Source organism: Lygodium microphyllum, chromosome 9 (assembly GCF_053477565.2).
Source record: "Lygodium microphyllum isolate KBCC chromosome 9, Lygodium_microphyllum_v1.1.10, whole genome shotgun sequence".
In the NCBI taxonomy this organism is placed as follows: Eukaryota; Viridiplantae; Streptophyta; class Polypodiopsida; order Schizaeales; family Lygodiaceae; genus Lygodium; species Lygodium microphyllum.
This window is the reverse complement of record NC_141143.1, coordinates 12,945,549-12,966,854: the sequence shown is the minus strand read 5'-3', so window position 1 is coordinate 12,966,854 and position 21,306 is coordinate 12,945,549. Positions and strand designations below refer to the sequence as shown.

General features: G+C 41.4%; 1 pseudogene; it reads right to left on the bottom strand.

Moving 5' to 3' along the window:
• Positions 1–3,691: 3,691 nt before the first annotated feature.
• Positions 3,692–6,230, bottom strand: LOC148030809 (uncharacterized; annotated as a pseudogene).
• Positions 6,231–21,306: the final 15,076 nt, after the last annotated feature.

Below are 21,306 nucleotides of genomic sequence, written 5' to 3'. Positions count from 1 at the left end.
CCTGCGTATGGGTAGAGTACCTTCCAATGAACAACTTTGTAGATCGGAGTTTCTGCGCAGGAACAACTCTTCTATGAGTTTTGGACAGAAGTCAGTTTTGACTCCAATTGACTTCTGAAGAAAGGTATTGTCTATCATTGATCCGAAAATCAACAGAAATCCTTTGACTTATTGAAACATGCATTAACACATGCCCCTGTCCTACAGTTGCCTGATTTTAATAGACCATTCTTTCTAGTAGCGACTGATGCTAGTGGATCAAGAATAGGAGCCGTACTTATGCAAGACAATCATCCTATCGCCTATTCTAGTTGTAAGCTGAAACCTTCTGAACTGAAATATTTCACATATGACAAAGAACTATTAGCTGTTGTACAAGCATTAAGACAATGGAAACACTATTTAATGGGTTCAAAATTTATGATTAAGACCGATTAGCAAAGTATTAGACATTTACTTAGTCAACCCCAAATATCCGACCGACATATCAAATGGGCATCCTTTATCCAGAGTTTTCATCCTATCATTCAATATCAACCCAGAAAAGAAAATGTAGTTGGCTGATGCATTAAGTAGAAGACATGCCATTCATAATATTTCTGCTATATCTTTTGATTCTTTGATTGCTATGAAATATACTTATCATCAGGATATTACTTTTCATGCTGATTAGAATAAATTAGTTCAAAATAACTTGATTCCTATTGATTCATTATGATGCCAGGAGGCATATTTCACGGTGGATTTCGTGAGGTTTTACGGTGGATTCTGTAAACTTTGATGACCGGGGCTCATACACAAAGTGGATTCTTTGTGCGAGAAGTTGATGGGGATGCCTGTCCTTTTCGGGCGTTTCATTAATTTAGTGTGTACATGGGTGATTCCATAGCGGGTGATTCCGCAAAATGCATATTAAATTAATAAACGTTTATGAGTTTAGAGTACGCACTCGTAATAAATTAAGGTTAGGATTTATTTCTAACTAGTTGATTTATTTATGTAGCTGAAGACTGCTAGGTATTCACTTTTGTCGGTTTAATTGTATTATTTTACTAACGATTGTGAATGCTTCAGTTGATGTGTAGAGATAGCAGCAGTGGCGGAGGAAAGCATAGGAGGATAGCGAGTATTCGATTTATGGATTATATTTTGATGGGCGCATATCTTAGGTATGACGCCTATATTTTGTCATGCCTATTTATTGAGGCGTTGGATATTTATTATTATTTTGTATGCGCATGGGCGCACCATTATGTTATTTCTACTTGGACATTGTATTGGGCGTGCCAGACTCTTTGGGCACCGTCCATTAGCTTTATTCCTATTTTGTGTTAAAGCAAACTCAAAAGCTAAAAGCTTGCTATTTTGTAATTTGTGCAAAAAGTAGAGTTCTATTGTTCTTGGGGACCTTCCGGCATTCACTACACGAGCGTACAACATCCGATCTGCGCACCACTAAAAGGGAGCAGGAAAGAAAACAATCAAAGTCTTTAGAAGCTGAATAGTAGAAGCAATCACAAGACCTACCCAAGCACTTCATGAAGTACAAAAAAGGTGATGAAAAAGTGATGTTGATAGGAGTCAAATGAGACAAGCAAGATAATGAACCCATCAAAGGACCAACCAAGGTTAAGGAGGTTAACATGGTAGGAGGGGAGGACAGGCCTCGAGACCCATGTACATAGCGGACGAGCTAACAGAGAAGGAGAAGCGTGATCTCATAAATCTCCTAGGGGAATTTGATGATGTGTTTGCATGCTCCTTAGATTAGCTAAAGGGAATAGATCCAAGTATTGTGACTCAAAAAATTCCCACGACCCTTGATGTAGCACCAATCAAGCAACAACTATATGCAATGAATCCTAAGCATGCACACATTGTAAAAGAGGACATTCATAAGCTATTGAAGGCAAGATTCATTTAGAAGATAGAGCATACAGAATGGATGTCACCCATAGTCGTAGTCATGAAAAATGATGGGAAGATTTGAGTGAGTGTATATAAACTATAAGGAGGTCAATGCATCCACTAAGAGAGACAATTACCTACTATTATACATGATGGAATCAAGCTCATCCTACATGGCATAAAACGATCTATCTTATATCAAATCTCCCCAACAAAAGTAGGCTCCTTATCCCTCCATAATTTCATGCATCAAGGTATACTTCACATAAGTGAATCAAGATACTACTACTGTCCTTGCAGACGTTGAATCCTCTGTGATCAGCGAAGGCCTCCCAATTGTCTCCACAAAATGGAATGGATCCTAGACTCTTGCACAAGAGTCCGGAATCATTGGAGCGCTTGAAAGTCTAACTACTATGAAGTCCATGGCTCTCCTAGGCATATATCTTTGGCTCACTCCCATTAACATCTGCCTCTACCACTAAAATAGTGTAACGGCCAACATGGCAGGGTTTCTCTCTTATTAACCTCAAGGAAATCATGGAGGCCAATTTATGGGGTAGCTTTGGGTGTCAGGAGTGGGATAGGGGGCCTCTGTAGAGTAGGAAACAATAATGGAAGCCGAGGATGAAGGGGTGGCTCCTGAATAATCAGAGGTTGCAACTCCATATTAGTAGAAGTAGTAGACTGATATGATGATGGACTGTTACAATGGACATCATCCTCAAGGAAGATAACAACCCATACTGAAGATGATCATAAAGGTGGAAACCTCGGGTGATTTGGCTGTAGCCAATGAAGATGTGAAGCTTGGACTTGGAATCCAACTTCCCCCCTCTGCTCCTTAGGTACATGCAAATAAGCATCACAGCTAGAAAACATGAAAATGAGAAACAGAGGGCTTCTTTCCATGAAAAGGCTCATAGGGAGTCATGCCAAAAACAGGTTTGAGAGAACGATTGCAGATGTAACCCATTATGCCGAAGTATGGAGCATAGTATGGGGGAGTTTCTGAAACGGGAAAAACGAAAACAGGAAAAACTGGAGTTCAGAGTTTTGGACAAATTTTGAAACCGAGGAAACAACGTTTCGGATTATACACTTGAAAAAATATAGTAATATGTAGGTATGCAAATATATCAATGTCTACAACAACATGTATTCAAATTTCATACAAAACTTTGAGTCTTAATATCATATGATTAAAATCACATTTGAGTCTTCATGTCACATTTCACGAGTCACGAGTCACGAGTCACGAGTAAATATTAAGGTGTCAAGAGTCAAGATTGAGGACTCAATGGTTGAAACTTAAGACAACTTAATACAATTAAGACTCAATTTTCAAAATATAAGATAACAAAATGAATTAGAATTTATGACTCATGAATAATCTATGATCTAAACTTTAAAGAGCAGTGAAGACTGACATTAAGAACAATGGAACAAGAATCAAGATGTATAATATGTGGGATCAAGTTACAATGATAGTAACTATGTCATGTGAATAATCTATTATCTGTTAAAACTCCAAAGTCTAGTGAGGCTATAAGTATCAACATCAATAAACAACCGACAACTCTAGTCTGGACTCTGCACTGCTAAACTGACTCCTATATATCACCAGCCATCTGGACTCTGAGAATCAGTGCATCATCTCCTCATCTGACTCTGAGGTCCCTGATCGAGAAGTTGATGAAGCAGCCTCAGTCTCATGCTCAGACTCTGGCTCTAAATCTACCTGTGATGCATGACTACGTGTGGCCCTTACTCTAACCCTCCTCTATGCACGAGTCTCATGCACCGGTGCTGATAGCTCCTTATAGAGCATAGAGTAGATATCCTGCTCCTCCTGTGGTATCTGCAGAATGTCACGCACATTCTCTATATCAATCTTCTCAACATTCACATGTAAAGGTAAACGAGACAAAGATATATCATATGAGAGGAGATTCAATATGTTCAATGTTCAAACTTCATACATATCACAATTTACAATCCAACTTCCAAGCAAATTAGCAATGTCAAGTGTCAAGAACTCAAGGTTAAAAAGTTAATTATACATAATACTAATAATTACCAATTTACCTGTGAAGGCTCAGGGGACAGAGTGGTCCTCTCAAGAAGCTGGAGATTACAATGGCAAAACACTAAATGCTCCAACTGGGCAGTTGTGAGCTTGTTTCTCTTTTTGGTGTGGAAGAGAGCACATATGCTCCAATTCCTCTCAGCAGGCCCTGAACTACAATCTTGCAAGAGGACACGAATGGCAATGCGTTTGTATTCAAATTTAAAAGATTGAGGTTAAGTAATTGACAATTGCTAATATGTATGCCATAAAATCAACATTTGAGTGGGCAATAGATTACAGAACTTGTTACCTAGGTTGCATAATGCATTAGATAATCAAGATTCAAAATATAAAAGTCACCAGTCATATACCAAAGTAGGAGCACAATTGCCATATTTCTCCCACCAAGAGATAGGCTAAAGCTGTCTCTCTCGAAGCCTAGCTATGGGTCGGCCAAAATGAAGAGAATGATTATAAAATGCTAGCAAATCATCCTCTACTTTTCTCATTTTATCTATATTATCCCTTGTGAGGCGCCTTGTGTATTCCATGAAGCCTTTCTCTAACTTCTCGCTAGTGTACTACTCCTCGCTACGCCAAAGGGGATGCAAGATATGTGCGACATCATGGATTGGTTTATGGAACCAATCCCATCATGCATTCCACACTACGCGAATCTCATCAACCCTATAGATAAAATATGTTAAAAACTTAGATGTTAGAATAATGATCAATCATCAAGGACTCGTTAATACCAAATAATTACACATGTAAAAGTTAAATAAAAACTTACTTGTCTTGGGGCAAATAGCTATTGCGAAGCAAAGCCTTGCCAATTTTATCCATATACTCATATAGAAGCCCCAAAGTACTCCGCTCCATATCAGTGATGGGCAATACAATGTAAATATGAGTAAGACTTTTCACCAATGCCTCTGCCTCAACCCACCAACTCTCATTTAAAATATTGCGTCTAAAAGCAAGAGCCTTTGAAGAATCTCTCTCACTCCATGTGAGCCATTCCTAGCATGCAATGGCCCGTATCAAATTTGGATGGACCCGTATCAACCTCTCCAATACAATAAACATATAAGCAAATCGAGTGGTGGAGGGCTTCAATAGCTCAAGTGTGCTATTGGCTCGAAACATGCTTGTGACAGATGGCCTTTTCTTCACAAATCTTACTATGCTTGTTGCCATCTTGAAAATGTCATCCACCCAAGATATTTGCCCAACATCTTTAATAAGCAAGTCAAGGCAATGGGATACACATGGAGTTCATACTATGCTAGGAAACTCCTCCTCAAGCATACGTCCCATAGACACACAATTGCTTTCTTTATCTGTCATCACCCTGCATCACATTTTGGACTCCTTTGTCCATGATGACCTGTCGCATGTGCTCCCAAATGAAAGCTCCTGTGATGGTAAGACCCGAGGCAGAGGCATCGATGGCCTTAATGAACATGGTGCCTTTACATGAAGGCATCAAAACATTATAAACATTCCTTCGACGCATATCTGACCATCCATCGCATAATATTATGCATCTATATTTCACTCATGTCTCCTTCAAGGGCTCCAATTGAGCCTCTATGGATGCTTTCTCCTTTCGAAGCTCCTGTGTGCATAATGCATCTGCAGATGGACCTTCCCACTCACACCCTATGTGGCTTACTGCCTTGATTGTCTTCTTCCATTGATGTGTAGTGGCCACATTGAAAGGGATAGCACACCGAATAAATAAGCGTGTGAGTTCCCTAGTTGCCTCTACAATTGCCTGCCTCTGAAGTCTTGCATGGACACTTGCACCATGCAAGGAGCCCTTTTGCCCACCACCACTAGAAGATGGCAACGGGGTCCTTTTTTGTACTTGGACCCGATACGAATATGGATGCACTTCTTTTTGATGGGCCACTGGCACCTTCAATTTGGCTAGTGCCACTAGGCCCATAGCCTCTCTTTGCCCCACTTGTGCTTCATTAGCCCCATGTGGTCTTGATTCATCCTTTTCTAGCTCAATACCCATACGCTTTCGACGCCAAAAATGGAGACTTACTGTTACTTCTGCCGACACATTTGCGCAAGGCCGGATGTCTTTGTTGGGAATGCAAGCCAAGTGGTCTTTCACATGCGTTACACTCCCTGATTTCTCCAATCCACAATAGTTGCACCGCCACTTTTGTGATCCGCCGGAGCCCTCGTATCCCTTGATTGGAGTGACGTGCCTCTAATATGGGTCCGGCACCATGATATGATTAGCCTTTAGGAGTCAGGACCTAGGCAATGGATTAAAGGAGGAGGAGAAGAAGAAGAAGAAGAAGAAGAAGGAGAAGGAGAAGGACAAGGAGAAGTCTGAAGGAGAAGGAGAAGAAGAAGCATCACCCTGCTCCTGTGCCATCTCCACCTTGCTGGCGATTGCCCACCTACTGCCACATCTTCTTTGACTGCTGATGGCTGTGTTTTCCAGCACAACAGATCATCTTGCTGCCATGACATCATCTTCCACCAGGTGACCTGTTTCTCACTGTCTGTCTAGCATTTTGAGCACATGATCAGCTGTGTTTGCTGTTATTCGGGCTATCCTAGCTCACATCATTGTCGTCATCATCATCATCAATCTACTAGTTGCGTTTGCTCCAGATCTTCTGTTGCTTGACATCTCAGAGTTCTCCTACCATTGTGTTTTCTTCTCTGGAGGCTTCATTTTCTAGTAATCACTCCTCCAGCCTAGTGTTCTCCTCACATGGTATCAGAGTTATCATGAGTCTAGGGCTTGTATGAGTGAACTACACTAGCTTTTAGTAGTAAATACCTCGGTCTAATACTCCAAAACCCTCCTCAGAGTCCTCTTTTCTGAGTTCATCATGGCTCTGAGGGAGTTCCACTCATCTTCAGCAATGAACTCACGGTCTTTGAGCTTTGGCTTTAACAAGCCCTGTGGAAGTGGCACACGGTTGGACAAGGCAATTGAAGACAATCCAGAGTCTCTCCATGGGAGAACGGACCATCATGGACTAAGAAGGACATCCTATGGCTACTCCTGTCCAGCCAGGTTCAAATATCTCTTATACAAAACATCTCTTTCATCTTGATTCAGCTGACCTGCGACCAAAAAAGGCTTGCCATCAAAAAACCATGTCAACTACAATGGGAGAGGTGCCCGTCATAGACTAGGTACTTCTCTTGATTCGCACGTAACTGCCAGTGGATCTTTGTTGATTGATGCATCACGCATTGCACCCATCTATTATTCTGCAACCACCTATTCTAATTGTCACGTACCTTTCTCCCATCCCATTACCTTGGGATACCCTACTAAGACTATCAGTCACACATTCACAAGGACTTCCATTCAAGTTTCTTATGTTGCATCAAGTAGATAGACTCTCAGCCCTTGACTGTGTCCATTCTAGGTGTCCCATTTCAGGATTTTCCCGTTTGTGTCAAGCCCTAGCTAATATACCAAGTGGCACAAGGAGTTTTATGATAGGAAATCCTTTGGATGAGAGTCCGTACATGCCTATGGACTATACGGGCATTTAAAGTCCTGGACTCTCAATTCCTACACCTAGCGCGCACTACCAGTCTCACAGACTGTTAACCTATTTAGTTCATTACAAATTTGTAGCCCACCCTCGCACCCGTGCCTACATTGCCCCTTACATCGCCTCTATGCTAGCAACCCCCTAGCGCATGTGTTCATCAAACGTTTTGAGTTCGCCTGTGACCTAAAACGTTGGGACCAAGCAATTTCTACCCTCACAGGGGGCTTGTCCCCTCTCTTACAAGTGTTCCTTTGAGACTCCAAAGACGTCCATGTTTTGTTTTCTCTCATCCTCCACGGTTCCCAAGGACCATGTGGTCCACTTAACCACCCCCTTCTTGACCTTTTAGACATACCAGTTCCGGTTCTTCTCCTTCTTTAGGGCTCCTTGGAGCTTCAAGTTCCAAACATCCATTCTTTGGGACCCCCAACAACTTCGGATTCTAATTTCACTCCTCTTGCACGGGTCATAGGACAATCTTCCTTTTATTCTTCGAGTACATATACTCCTATTGCAAGGGCTAAAAAAGGGTCTCACTAACAAGCTAAAGTTTAATGTATCAAATTACACCACTTGGTCCAATCTCATGTAACATGCGCACAAGAGTCAAGGCCTTTGGGACCTAGTCCGAGGTTGAAAGGACTCAGACTTGTCCTCATCCCAATTACCCCGACTTAGTCTGTTTACAATAAGTTTACAATGCTATGGCTATTGTTAAGCTCATGCAAGGATTGATGTCAGGGTTTCACTCACAGTTCTAGCACTTCCTTCCACATCAAGCCACTAGGCTCACCTTATCAACCACTATGTAGCTCGAGATAGGATAGGACACGTAGAATGAATCTTGATAATGATCTTCATCAATTTTCCATTATAGAGAGGGATGCCTTCAAAGTAGATTTGGTTGGATATGGGCAATTACTTGTCCAATTCTCCACCATTGGCACTCCAAAGCAAGAAGATGATCCTGTTTCTTTATTATTAAACAAGCTACCCTCAAAGGATTTCACTTTACTTCAGTTGGTCATTTCCTTATCATTTTATCTCTTAGGAAGGAAAATCAGGTAATGGATTTAGGTCTCAAGGGAGAGTAAATACTCCTCAAAACAATCCACTTGAGTTGGATATAGGCAATTACTTGTCCAATTCTCCACCATTGGCACTCCAAAGCAAGAAGACGATCTTGTTTCTTTAGTATTAAACAAGCTACACTCAAAGGATTTCACTTTACTTCAGTGGGTCATTTCCTTATCATTTTATCTCTCAGGAAGAAAAATCAGGTAATGGATCTAGGTCTCAAGGGAGAGTAAATACTCCTCAAAACAATTCTCCTCAAGCAGTGGACACCAAGAGGTGGTGGCACAATGTACCCAAGAAAAACCACTTTTATACACATTGTTAAAAGGAAGACCATATAGTCAAGGAGTGTTGTGCCAAGGCCAACTGGACTAGCCTTAACAAATTTGGTCACAACTTCTCTCCAAAAGGGCATTGAGGGGGCAATGGCAATCTTGTACCTCAAAATCAAAGCACAGTACCCATGACAACCAATGGAAGAATATTGGCCATGCTGCTAAAGTACGTTTTGACAATCCCTCTCACTCAACACCCTTAAAAACTCCAATTGACTACGACCTTCAATGGACCTCAATCCTCAAGCCAATTTAGTGTCTGTTGAGAGTGCATCGAATCGTTGTATCCTTAAGCTCTTTGCCTATCATCTATCTGAATCGCCATCTAAGCTTCACGATGGAAGTGTGCAGGTGAATAGAGTCATCTTTGTATTAGTTCATTTGAAATTAAAGCAATCTCTGTTATTCTCATATTTGCTATGTGTTCTCTACTCCTTGCTCAAATTCTCTCCATTGTGCCATGTAATTTCTACATGATATCAACACCCAAGGGGCTTGGAGGAGTGAAGAGTTTGCAAGAGGCAAGGGCTTCAACAATGAAGAGGAGGAATGCCATCTACTACATGAAGTAGTTGTGATGGCACATTAGGTGGTGGTGGTGATGTACCGACAATTCAAACACTGAGGATTCATCCACCAACATTCAGTGAAGGCAAGCTAGATGGTACAAACTATACTTTATGAAAGTTTAAAATCAGAACTATCCAATCCCTGATTTTTATGAGCTTCTAGAGATGGTGCTGGGGACTGACCCTTGACCCATCAAATTTGAATGTCATGATTTCTCCAAAAATACAGATATTCTATAAGCTTGGAAACAAAGGAATGCAGATGCATTGTGTGCCTTAGTTACAAGTTGTTTTGGTAGTGTTTTGACCTTGATTCAACATACAACCAAGGTATCATAGACTTGGAACGCACTAAGGAGTTAGTACGAAATGCGATATCAAATAAGGATTCATAACTTGGAGAATCAACTAGCAATATAGAAGTTTGCTAAAGGAGAGAAATTTGAAGCATTCATCACTCAGATCAAGAATTTGTGTGATCAAATGGCTATTGGTGCTGGGATACAAAAGACTAGTGAGGAGCTAGATTTAGAGGTGTCTTCAGATTTGTCTACCAAAGTTTGACGGATTGGTAACTGCCCTAAACACTCAGGTGAGACCCCAAGATTTGACATCTGAGGAATTTTGTACACTACTAATGAAGGAGAAGTTGAGGCTTAAAGCCCAAAATGTAGCAATAGTGGAGATGCTACATTCTCTGCCAATGTGAACGGCAAAGGTGGTTCCTCTACCGATGGTGACAAAAAGAAGAAGGGTGGTTAAAAAATTTTCAAGGATAGTACTTCTATTGCAAGAAGAAAGGACATGCAATTGCAAATTGTTGTGTCGGGGGGGGGGGGGGCACTTTTTTTCAGTGCCCCCAAATTTGACATTTTTTATTAATTTTTTTCTTGATGGAATCAGAAGAAGGCAAGAGACTAGCAAGATGAATATTTTCTTCACATCCATTGCAAGAAACTCATCAAAAAATGACTAAGTAAATCAAGAGATTTGATTTTAGTATGTCTCTCTTCTCTTGTTGTGTGTTTCCATGGATTAATGTATGAGAGAAGGGGGTGGGCTGAGATGAAAGATTTTGATCATGGGATGATGCAGGAATGTAAAGGAGCATAAATCAAGGTTGGAAGGATCGTCAATGGCTATTAGAAAGCGTCAGGGGGTCTCCAATTACAAGATACATACGTCATAAGAGGCGCGATTTTATGAGTAAGTTGTAGATTTCATTTTTTTATGATAAAATTTAATTGGAAATGATTGTATTTTGTTGCCAATGTTGTGATTGATAAAAAATATTAAAGAAGTCAAGAAAAATCAGTCATCTAATAATTTATTTATAAACACATAAAACCCCCAACATGGCGGTTTAAGGAAAATTATGCATTTTTTGGGTTTTGCCGTGCATATAGTGGTTCTATGGGGTGAAATATGGTAAGAAAATCTTTCTCAAGAAGATCAATCAAAATAAATCAATAAATCAACAAATATAAGTAATTATCATAAATAAATAGGAGAAAATAAGAAAAATATCCAAAAATAAGATTTTTGCATTCGAAAAATAGGAAAAAGTAATATTTATGTTTGTGAATGTATGTAGAGTTGAGGCATGAGGTTTATTATTAATTGATTTCTATCTCTATGTTAAAGTGGGATTTTATTGCTTTTGTAAAAGAAAAATACATTAAAAATATGCTCTCAACCTACCACCGAATGCACAATCTTAAACGGTAGGGAGAAGGGGGGTTATTAAGTGCTTAAAGTATGCTGAATTTTGATGTTTTTTTAATGCATGGCATATAAGATACATGTGGTTTAAAATTAAAAGGGTTCATTAGCACAAGAATGCTCGGTGCTAGCCTTAAGCAACACAACAATCTTGATTAGAAGAAATGTATGAAAAGACATGTTTTTGCACCTTCACAATGTTGGTTGTTAATGAATAAACTTGTTTGAGCATGGTAGTCATACACAATTGCATTGCACACACCATATGGTATCTTCCTCTCATCAATTGTTTTCATGAGCAATGACCTATGTTGAGAGTGTGAGGTACCCTAAGTTGTAGGGTTAGTGGCTCATTTCTTGGGGAATATTCAGTGATTGAGGATGATCTATTATCTCTTGGATCGATCAATTAAAAGAGTGGATTATGTGTTGTATATGCTTTATGTGTTCAGGATACATCTTGGGGCCAATCCCCAAGGTGTAAGAGAGTTGTAGTGGGGCTGCGACAATCAGCCGAGGGGCACTTTCTTTGTATGTGCTTACATGATGTATTACACCAATATGTTTAGGGACTCCCTTTGAAGAGTATAGGAAAGATATTTGTTGGATTACAATCCATATAAATGCAAAGTTCTATATTTGAGGTTAGGGTAGTATACCCCTTAAACTCTCCTGGCTGCGAGACCGTGTGGGGTGGTTTGAGGTGTGTAGTGGAGGCCTACCGGCTAGTGCCATAGAGCTAGTGGGACCATTCTAGGTCTCGATAGACATGCAAGGATGGTTAATACTAAACTATATCACATAGATAAAGACCATTGAAGCTAGCATCTGTTGGAGCTCAAGTGGTGAAGATTTGGTTGTAGTTAAGTTGAACGGCCTTGGACCTAAGTATAAGTCATTTGATATATCTATCTTAGTACGATCGGAGATGCCTAATTTTAATGAGCTAGTTTCATTACCTATTCATGAAGAGGTTAAACTTGGATTCGCCACCACAAGCTCTAGTGGCCCAAAGGGTAGAGATGTAGTTTTTTACTCAAATCAAAGAGGCCGAGGCAGCTACGGTAGAGGGTTTCTGGTCAAGGGACTAATTAGAATGCATCTCAAAATGTGAATAATTAGCCGGTACGAAATGCTAGAGGTAGTGGATACTTCCAAGCAAGGAGGAGATCCAACTCCAGAGGTAGAGGTTCATGGTAATCTCAAAATGGGTATGATAGTGCAAATAAGGATAAGGACTACCACTACTGTGGGAAGTATGGGCATATTGCTAAGGAATGTTAGAAGAAGCAAGCAAATTAGAGAGGCAAGCAACATAAATATGCTTCATCTAGTCATGTTGAGGATGCTACTACTAATAGGTTGTTTGCTATGAACTATGTTCAAAAGAATGTTGCCGAGGTTGATAAGTTAGATTATATATGGTACATTGATTCAAGAGCTTCTAATCACATGATTCCGTATGGTGAATGGCTCACTTAATATGGTTCCTGATAAGCATGGTTATGTCTGTATATGTGAGGATACTCAGCATAACATTGAGCATAAGGATGTGGTTCCCTTGGTTATACATGATGGTCAAAATAAGAATTTGTATGATGTCTTGCATGTTCCTTCCATCACTAAGAATCTGCTATCAGCTGGGAAGATGATAAAGAGTAGAATTTCCAAGGTAGGTTCAATAAACATCACTATTTTATTGAGGAGTTTGGAAATGGTTGTAAGCTCATTGTGTCCAAGTTTTAGAGGGAGAGAGAAAGACACAAACATTGAGAGAAACCCACACATAGAGAGTAAAGTACTCTCATCTTCTTCACCTTAATTATTCAAAACCTATAGACTAAAGTCTAGTCACTAAGTGACTATGTCATTGACTATGGTTGAGTCTTCGACTCATTTATTACAACTCACATGATAGATGGTGATAGCTAAGACTATAGCTGTCAAGATACAATTAAGGCGATAGTGATTATGAGCTTGAATCCCAACACTCCACCTCAAGCTCAAACTAACTGTTGTACTTCAAGTAGCTCCTTGAAATGCACAAACTTCTCTTTAGCAAGTGATTTGGTAAAGATATCTGCTACTTGGTTTTCTATCTTCACATGGGGTAGATCAATCTGTCTAGCAAGTACCATTTTCTTGATGAAGTGGTAATGAACCTCTATGTGTTTGGATCTAGCATGATAGATAGGGTTGCTAACCAACATCACACTACTAAGATTGTCACAATGCAATGCGATCTTCGTGTCTAACTATATACCCAAGTCATGTAGCAATTTTACAAGCCAAACTACTTCGCATGTTGTTAAGGCTACACCCCTATATTATGTCTCTGTACTAGATAAAGCTATGACCAGCTGCTTCTTACTACTCCACCTGATCATACTACTACCTAGGCTGAAAGTATAACCACTGGTTGACCTTCTATCATTGGCACAACTAGCCAAATTTGCATATGTCTAACCCATTAAGTCAAGTGACTTTCCATGCTCATAAAATAGCCCATAATCAGCAATAACCTTCACGTACCATATAATCCTCATGACTGCATCTAGATGTGGCTGATGAGGCTTCTGCATAAACTGACTAATCAGTCCCACTGTATAACTGAGGTCAGGGACGGGTGATAGTGAGATAAATCAGGTTGCCCACCATTTGTCTATACATAATGACATTGTCTATTTCATTTCCAACATCAGTTGCAAGACCGAAATTCTGATCCAAAGGTATTTCCATGGCTTTACACTCCATCTTGCTATATTTCAACAACATATCATGAGCATACTGTTTTTGCAATAGCCATATACCATAAGGTGTAGACACAACCTCAATCCCAAGGAAGTATTTCAGCTCTCCAAGATCCTTCACCTTGAATTTAACTTGTAACCATGACTTAATTTCAACAATGCCATGATCATCATCTCCAATGACGATCAAATTGTCCACACAAATCACTAAGAAAATATAACCATTCTCTGTCTTCTTTGTAAATAAGATATGGTCTACATGATCTATCTGAAAACCAAGTTGCTATAAATAAGTATCGATATGAGCATTCCATGCTCTCAGTGCCTATTTTAGTCCATACAAGGCCTTTTTCAGCATGCATATATATTCCGGATAGTCATAGTGTATATGGCCCTTAGGCTATTCCATATACACCTCCTTAAGCAAGTCACCATTCAAGAATGCATTTTTGGCATCCATCTACTATAACTTCCATCCCTTAGAAGCTGCTAATGCAATGATTGTTCTTACAATTGCCATCTTTGCAACTAGACTGAAAGTCTCCTCATAATCTAAGTCATATTGCTGTGCATATCTCTTTGCAACCAGTCACATTTCATACCTTTCCAATGAACCATCTGATTTGCATTTCACTTTATAAACCCATTTACAGACAATGGGTGTTTTTCCTTCAAGCAAACTAACCAAATTCTATGTTTCATTTTTAGCCAGTGATGCATATTCTTCATCCATGGCAGTACACTAATTTTCATCTGCAACAACTACCTCACTATACTTCATGAAAGATGAGAAGGATCGAAGCTTGGACTCGAGAGCTATGGTGGGAGAGCAAGAGCAAGAAAGGGAGAGACAAGAAATGGGAACTCCAACAGTCACAATGTGTGATCGGGCCTTCCTTTATTCAAACTGTCACTAAAAGAATAAAGAATAAAGTGACGATGACGGGCGCCCGCCACCTGCAATGTGCAGTGGCGGTGACTGTCAGTGTAGTAATACACAGGCGGCTAGACGGAGGCACCTTTACCCCGAACAACCTCCTACTTAAAGGCGAATCTACCCTAGTGAGGAGTGAAAAGAAAAAGAGAAAAGACAGTACAACATGTACACATGTATAACAAGATGAGGAAAGACGTCATCTCATCCCACGCCCATCAACCTCCTGAGGAAGGCAAAGCGCTCTATAGAGAGGCTTTTCGTGAGTAGATCTGTAGGATTCTGGTCAGTTGAGATCTTGACAAGATCAACAGACTTGTCCTCAACGACCCCATGTATGAAGTGATACCTCACCTCAATATGTTTCGTCTTCGCATGGAAGACGAGATTCTTGGCTAACTGAATAGCACTCATGGAATCCGAATGCAGTGTAGGGATAGCATCAATACCAACAAAACGACCCAATCAAATGGCCTCCTTGCAAGCCTCAGTGGCTGCAATATACTTGGCCTCTGTAGTAGAAAGGGCCATGCATTTATGCACCTTGGACATCCAAGAAATAGCACCTCCAGTATATGTGAATACATAGCCGGAAGTGGACTTCCTACTATCTGCATGTCCTGCATAATCAGAGTCAGTGTACCCCATGACTCCTGTATCCTAGGGTGCCATAGCATATGCACATATCTGCAGTGACCTTCAGGTACCTCATGATACCCTTCACGGCATCCCAATGCTTCTTGCCAAGTGTAGCCATATAGCTTGCTACAACACCAACTGCAAAGGCAATATCTAGATGAGTGGCTATCATGGCATACATAAGACTACCCACTGTGGATGCATAGGGAATCTTGGCCATCTCGGCCCTCTGCTCATCTGTCTACGGACAATCAGCGTGTGATACCTTCACATAAGAAGGCAATGGACAGCCAATAGGCTTTACATCCTGCATGCGGAAGCGCTCAAGGACTTTATGAATGTACTTCCTCTGTGACAAATAGAGTAGTCCCTGATGCCTATCGCCTCTAATGCGCATACCAAGTATGTGAGTGGCCTGTCCCAGATCTTTTATCTCAAAGCTCTTCTTGAGCTGAGCCTTAAGAGCATCTAGCTCATCATGAGCTTTCCCTGCTATCAACATATCATCCACATAGAGGACCAAAATCAATAAAGAACCATCATGGGCTTTCTTCGTGTAAAGACACGGATCCATAGCACTCCTACTGTAGCCCTATGACTGTATAAAGGCATCAAACTTATGATACCACTCCCTAGGTGCTTGTTTCAAGCCATAAAGACTTTTCTTCAATTTGCACACTAGGTGCTCCCTGCCAGGTTCTGCAAAGCCCTTAGGCTGCTCCATATAAATTTCATCATGCAAGTCCCCATGTAAGAAAGTCATCTTGACATCCATCTGGTGGTATAAATCCAAGTCAAGCTGAGCAACCAAAGCCAAGACTAAGCGCAGGGTGGTCATCTTAACCATAGAAGAAAAGACCTCATCAAAATCCACACCATGCTCCTGCTTAAAACCCTTTGCTACCAATCTAGCCTTGTATGCCGGCTTGGGGTGTCCAGGGGTACTTATTATCAGCTTGTACACCCACTTGCATGGCAAAGCCTTCTTGCCCGTAGGCAAGGAAACCAAATCCCAAGTGTCATTCTTATGCAAGAAGTCTATCTCAGACTGCATAGCCCTTTCCCAGGAGTGACTGTCACCCCTGCGCATAGCCTCATCATAAGTGAAAGGCTCTCCTGCATCTATAACCAAGACATAATGCATCGAGGGCTTAAATCTATCAGGTGGACGTTTGTCTCTAGTAGACCATCTCACAGTAGGCTTTGCTGCCTGCCCAACTGCCTACCCAACACCCTGACCATGAGCATCTGCTTCAGCTGTAGGCTGTCCAACTGGCTATGCGAGAGCTCTTGGCTCCTCCTGAAATATGACCCTACAGATCTCAACAACTCTCTCATGCTGCCGATGCATTTTGTCTTCATGGAAGACTACATCATGATTGCAGATGACTTTCCGCGCCTACGGATCCCAGAGACGGTAACCCATCTCCCATGCATCCCCATAACCAAGGAAAATGCATTTGACACTTTTAGGATCCATCTTACTTCTCTTGTCCTTGGGCACATGGCAAAATGCCTCACATCCAAAGACACGGAGATGTGCATAAGAGGGAGGTTTTCCAGTCCATACTTTCTCTCCAACCTAGAAATCCAAACCACTAGAAGGTGATCTGTTTATGACATGCAAAGCTGTACTAACTGCCTCAGCCCAAAAGCTCTGTGGTAGGCCTGCGTGGCTAAGCATACTACGTACACACTCCTAGATGGTTCTATTCATCCGCTTAGCCAAACCATTCTGGGGAGGGGTGTAGGGGGCAGTCAACTGACGCTCCCTCTCATCACATAACTACTCAAAAGCACATAAGACATACTCACCCCCATTATCTGTCCTTAGGCATTTTAGCCTATACCTAGACTGGTTCTCAACCAATGCAAGCCATCTCTGAAACACAGCCAAGACATCGAATTTCAGCTTAATGGGATAAGCCCAAACTTTTCGTGAAAAATTATCTATGAACGTAACAAAATACTTTGCACCACCCATAGACTGACAAGGCATGGGCCCACAGACATTTGAATGTACCAATGCCAAGGGCTCACTCATGCGTGGCCTACCAGACTTCTTATGCGTAGACCTAGTCTGCCAGCCATAAAGACAATGCTCACATGAATCAAAATATGCATAATCAAGGGGCGGTAAGTATTGCAAACTAGAAAGCATTTTCATTTCCTTCAAAGATATATGGCCCAAACAGGCATGCCAAAGAGATACATGTGGGATAGAACCCACAGACAAAACATAATCAAGGGAAGAAGCTGATGCAATCAAGGGATAGAGGCTGCCAGCCTTGGCACCTCTCACAATCACAAGTCTGCCATGAGTGATCTTCCATGCAGAGTCTCCAAAACATACATGATCTCTTGTGTCATCAAGTTGTCCAACTGACATGAGACTGCGTGTCAAGGCAGGTACATGACGTACATCCTGCATAACAAAACTACTACCAGAAGGAAACTGTAGCCTAACATCACCAATGCCCACAATATCAAGAGAGCTATCATCACCCAAGCGCACAGAACCCGAAATAGTACGGTAGGATTGAAAGCACTCTCGGTAAGGTGTCACATAAAAGGACGCACCTGAGTCCAAGAGCCAACACTGTGCATACATAGAGTGTATCTCTGTCATCTGCGAAGCACTAGATGAAGCTGCTAGGATATAATCATCATCATCAACATCCTCAGGCTGCATAACATTGATCTCTTCAATTTTAACATCGGACTTTGCAGGCACTATGCTGTGATCATAAGACTTATCCTACACTTTGTCTTTCCCCTTATCTTTGCACCTTTCATTGCGCAGTTCATGGCATTGTGGCCTAATATGGCCCTTTTTCGCACAATGGTGACAAGTAACATCTACGTTCCTGCCACGGGATTTGCTACGTCACTTCCCACAATACTTGGACCGAGATTTCTGAGAATCCCGTCTATGGCCATTGCCACTGCCATGCTTTCCATATCCATCATTCCTACCTCTAACTGTCATAGCATGCGACACACGAGAGGCATCCAAATTCTTACGATTAACCTCTTCCTGCAGAAGAGCACTCTCAACATCAGATAATTTCAAGGTAGTAGTAGAGGCACATAATGCAGTGCGGAATACATCCCATGACTCATTAAGAGTACCAAGCAAGAAAAGAGGAGTGACATCCTCTGCAAAAGTGATGTCCTACGAAGTCAAGTTCTTGAGTATAGCATGGAACTGGCTCAAGTGAGTAGACATAGTCACATTCTCCTTCATGTACAAATCCATAAGCTGCTTCGGCCAATACATCTAACTCGCTGGACTTTTCTTGTCATAAAGATTCTTGATTTTATCCCACAACTGCCATGCACTCTGTTCTTCCTCAAATACATTGTAGTGAACCTGTTCTGTGAGAGATAATACAATAGTGGACTTGCATAACTCATCAAGCTCAAGCCATTCCTCATCTGACATAGTTGCAGGCAGATACCCGCTCAACCTCGAAGGTTTGATTTGCGATTTTTATACCAACACCTGCCAAATCTGGCTCTTCCAATAAGAGTAATTCATACCATCAAGCTTAGTGATGTTGAAAATAGCATGATCAGTGGACGAACTCGCCATAATGCAGGCTGGGAGACTGTAGAAAGTTCAAAACTGCTTGTTGTTTACTGTAGAAAATGACAATAATCACCAAAAAATGAGAGAAAATGGCGAGAAAAGTGTAACCAAAGCTACTGCCCACCAAGTACCAGTGAAAGTACATCATTTCAGAATGTTTCAGCATGAAAAATCCATGTCAGTCCATACATATATGCTTGCTGTAATAAATTACAGATTTCAGTAAATGAGAGCTAATAGTGCCAAAATCGGATCCCAAGGCAATCAGATACTGCCAAGACCAAAGCCAGCATGATGCAGGCATAACATAAGCATATGAAGGTCGATAAGAATAAATCCAATACCCAAGCATGTCATACAAACATCTGCCAGTGAGTAGGCACATGCCCTAGTCAACGGGGCAAAGTGTTCCTGCCACTACCAAAACTTGACACAAGTAGGTGTCAGCTCACAAAGATACGGATCCAAATCTGGGACTCAGCTCATAAGCATACAGTGAACCAGGACATATAAACCATGCATCATCCCAAAGGGTAAGAAATCCCAAAGTCTCAAGTGTTTGTGACTACTCAATAGCATGTAACTGCTCAATGCATAAAAGTGCCGCCTGCTCAATGTCTGATAAGCATTCAAGAATGCTCCCACTGGCACAAAAGCCATATGTACGAGCTCAAGAGCTGAAACCAAGGCAAGACACAGTGCCAATGACATAAGTCCAAGACAATACATCAATAGTACATCCCGAACATGTAGGCGGTAGAGCATCCGTATGTAGCATCCATAAGCATGTAAGACATCAAGTACATCCCAATCCAAACTCTGACAAGCCAAGTAACATCCAAGACAACTCTAGATAATCCAAAATGCATCCAAGGTAGAGCTTCAATGAGCACTCAAGCTCAATGTATGCATAAGGTAATCAACCGGGACATGAGCATCAAGTCGTAGGCAACGGGTATGCATAAACCCAAGGAGCATCACTATCAAAGCATATACCATTGTCAAGTATGAACCATGTCAATGAATGCATAAATTCAAAGCTCTTCCAAAATCATCCGAAATGAAATCCAAGCTCCAAGTCGTACTCCGAAGATTAATACTTCATGGCATATATCCAAGACATAATTCTGAACCAATAGGCATAACCCAAAGCATGTAGAATAGCTTCAGTCCGCTTTTATTACAGCAATGATTTACTGTTCCAGACTGAGTATTTGCAGGCCCAAATCATCACCAAAATGATGACAAAGCATTACCATAACATCCACCAAGCATATGTAGTCATCTAATAGCGTACATGCATTATGGGGTGTATGTATGAGCTTCAATGTACCTGCAGAAGTCTGCCCAGACCTGTGAACAACAAGTCTGTTGTGTATTCCAGCAAAGAAGAGCTTGAAGATGAGTGCTCCCAGCCTTCCTACCAAGCATCAAGAGTGTTCCCCCAACTTAGTGTATAAGCCACCAATCATGAGGTATGGCTGCCAAATGCTGATAAAAAAAAGAGGTATGCATAGCTAGCGCAAACAGCGTGAATGTTCCTGGAGGGGCTGCTGCAAAATGTGGCATCTAAAGGTTGAGGAGGGGCTTGAGTAAGGCCTATAGAAGGTCTATGTAAGACCACAAGTAGCCACAAGGGATATAGAGTGGCATATGAAGCATTAGAGCTTCAATGGTGGCTGCCCATTCCTCTTCTCAGACTTGAAAACTGAAGTAAAACCCCTGTGAAGAATGAAGCAATACCTCTGATGTAATGCCCTGAAGGTGCCCAACAATGTCAGGAAGGTGCTCGAGAATTCGGGGAGTGAGGGGAGCTCGAAGGAGTCAGATATGGCTACCGGGAAGGAGACCCAAGGAGAGTGGGGAGTCGATGGGAAGTTGAGAATGCCATGAACCAAGCTCAAGAGTTGGGAAGCTGAGCTCTGATACCAGTTGAAAGGTGAGAAGGATCGAAGCTTGGACTCAAGAGCTATGGCGGGAGAGCAAGAGCAAGAAAGATAGAGACAAGAAATGGAAACTCCAACAGTCACAATGTGTGATCGGGCCTTCCTTTATTCAAACTGTCACTAAAAGAATAAAGAATAAAGTGACGGTGACGCGCACCCTGCCACTTGCAGTGTGCAGTGGCGGTGACTGTCAGTGTAGTAATACACGGGTGGCT